The 2642-nt window shown below is 51.7% G+C and overlaps 1 protein-coding gene and 1 long non-coding RNA gene across 2 annotated transcripts in view; one reads left to right on the forward strand and one right to left on the reverse strand.

The window, feature by feature from the left end:
* NSDHL (NAD(P) dependent steroid dehydrogenase-like) overlaps positions 1-737 on the reverse strand; it is a 15028-nt gene extending 14291 nt beyond the window's left edge. Inside the window, exon 1 of the mRNA XM_023525796.1 lies at positions 537-737. The gene's annotated coding sequence lies outside the window, so the exon portion shown is untranslated. The remainder of the gene's footprint in view (positions 1-536) is intronic.
* Positions 738-859: 122 nt separating this feature from the next.
* LOC105308810 lies at positions 860-2002 on the forward strand. The gene is made up of 2 exons (XR_002778144.1): positions 860-944; positions 1906-2002. It is a non-coding gene; the product is annotated as an uncharacterized LOC105308810 (long non-coding RNA).
* Positions 2003-2642: the final 640 nt, after the last annotated feature.

The raw sequence follows: 2642 nt of genomic DNA on the forward strand, positions 1-2642 counted from the left end.
AACGCTCCTCCCTATCCACCTTTGAGTGTTTGGATGTCAAAAAGAGGGTATTGTGATGACCTCTCCCCCTCACGCTCGCTCATGTCTCCTTCACTCCCTTCGAAGTCCGTTCCCAGGCCCCTCGGCTCACCTTCCTGGGCTGCTTTTCGCCAGGAGAGAACTCAAATGATCCTCTCTTGGAACCTGGTCTGGAGGAATGCTCTCAAAGTACACCCTCAAAGAAAGAGCCTCAGCTGCTTCGGCTTCTAAGTCCCCGCCCTCCGAACAAGAGCCTCAGCTGCTTCGGCTTCTAAGTCCCCGCCTGTGCGACAATGCTCGGCATGTCCCTTCCCTTCTCTGGGTTTCAGTTGCCCCGTGAGTGGTCTCCACTCCAATACGCAAAGTTACGATATTCTGACCCTTCTGAGGCACTCCGATCCTAATTCTGTCTTAGCCCACAGCGGAAAGCCCTGACTCGGACCGCCCCACCCACTCCTCGCCCTCCCGCCCTGTTGCCGACCCCAGGCGGCTTCCATGGGCGAGGCCGCGACCCTTACTTGTCTGTAGATGTCCCCCTGGCCGACCTCAGCGAACCCGCAGTCAGCACCCACCGCTCCGGCTGCCGACGGCTACCCTTTTCTTTCCGCCCGCGTGAGTCGAGGATCAGCCGAGGCTCCTCCACCACCCCGACTGGCTCGGCTCCGCGCCGGCTCAGCCAATCTGAGCTCACGGCTTGACGCAAACAATGAGGCCAGGGCTCAGCCGCCTGCGCACTACTCCCGGCCCGGGGCCGGGCCTCTGTCGGGTTGGCCCCGCCCACTCCAGCCCTGAGCCAATGGAGAGCGGCGGCGCCAAGCGGCTAACCAATGGGGAACGGGGCGACGCGCGCGGGTTGGTGGGAAGTGCGCCGAGTCAGTATATACGTCGGTTACCTTAACAACGGGCAGAGGAGTCTGTCGGCGATGGTGAGTGCCGGCTACCCTGTAGCACCCCTTACCCAAACGTTGAGCCCCTCCCAGGCCTCGGCCAACCCCGCCATCTCTCTTGTACCGTTCATGGCTTCCGCGCGCCCCTCCTTCCTCTGATAGCTTTTCCGGAAGGGCAGGGAAGAGATGCCAGCCACCGTGCTGGGCCTGTGATTCGCCGCCGCCTCCCCTTCACTCACAGCCCGCCCCCACCGGCCCCTCGGGTTCCCCTGGTCTTCCCCAGCCCCCTCGGTGACCTGTTCCTGGGAGAAGACGCGGGTTCCCTGCAAATCCCGACCCCTCTCCGACGCTGGCCTCCTGGCCGCCTTGCTCTCCCAAAGTTTCTGCACAGTGCTGGGGGGAGGTTTATGACGTTTGATTGTTGACGTGCATTTTAAAGTTTAAATATAGGGAGGGCCATTTGGGAGACACTCTGAGGTTCTCGGGGAAAGCACAGATGTGCCAAGTGGATTGAGTTTTATTCTTCGATATTGACAGAATGTACATCTTAACAACTTAGTAATATTTGGCCAAATCTAGAAGTAATTAGAAAGTCAGAGCACTTAGAGGGAAACAGAGTACCACGAGTGGGCGTTATAAGGACATTTCTAGAATTAAGACCCTCAAATTCCGGGAGAGCTTATTATCTGTACAGTTATCTATACTCCACTCCTTGGCTAGCTAGCGCTCTTTCGGATGGTTTTCAAAACTAAGGGTCCAAAAGAACAAGGGATCATTCTTGCATCGAGAAACAATAGTAAAGAACAAGGAGGGAGGGACAGAGGTGCATGGAAAGATCCATTGTTCTTCCCAGTAATCCCTTTTACCTCCCCAGTTAATCAAAACTTTGGGATTGGTTGGTATAAACTATTTTAAAAACAGATATGCTCGTCTCTATTTTATGTAAAGTGTGGACTGTAGTACGTAATACTGTGCTTATGTGTTTGTTAAATGTCTAAAGGCCTCTAACTTTAAGAAGGCAAACATGGCATCAACTTCCCAGCGCAAAAGGATGAGTCCTAAGCCGGAGCTCACTGAGGCTCAGACACAGGAAATCCGGGAAGCTTTTGATCTCTTCGATGCCGATGGAACTGGGACTATAGATGTTAAGGAACTTAAGGCAAGCCTTGTACATTCCTGCTCTGCCGCCTTGCCTTTCCTCTGCTTCTTTGTCTTCTTTCCCTGTCACCGCTCTACTTCTTTTGCTCTCTTCTCCCTGAAAAAAGTAACAAGGGAAGAACGTACTGTTCTGTTTTCCTGTCTTTGCTTACCCCAAGTGTTATTAAATAAAACGAGTGCAAATCTCTATTTGCTTAATGGTACTAGTGTTTCCCAATCATTTTAACATGACCGTGTCACATGCTGGCATAATGCTCTCAACACTGCTCCTGCTAGGTTTAGATGTACATATTGAGATGATCCTGTTTTCATTGTAGGTGGCAATGAGAGCACTGGGCTTTGAACCCAAGAAAGAAGAGATCAAGAAAATGATAAGTGAAATTGATAAGGAGGGGACAGGAAAAATGAACTTTGGTGACTTTTTGACCGTGATGACTCAGAAAATGGTAAGTTCGCTAAGACACTCAGCATATTTTCTACCCAAAATTTCAATCTCGATATTAAAATGTCTTTATCGAAGAAAAGTTCACACAAACTCAGGATGCTGAGGTTCTGCTTCACGTTCTTTAAGGCCACAAA

The sequence above is a fragment of the Pteropus vampyrus genome, unplaced genomic scaffold, assembly GCF_000151845.1.
Source record: "Pteropus vampyrus isolate Shadow unplaced genomic scaffold, Pvam_2.0 Scaffold629, whole genome shotgun sequence".
NCBI classification, from domain to species: Eukaryota; Metazoa; Chordata; class Mammalia; order Chiroptera; family Pteropodidae; genus Pteropus; species Pteropus vampyrus.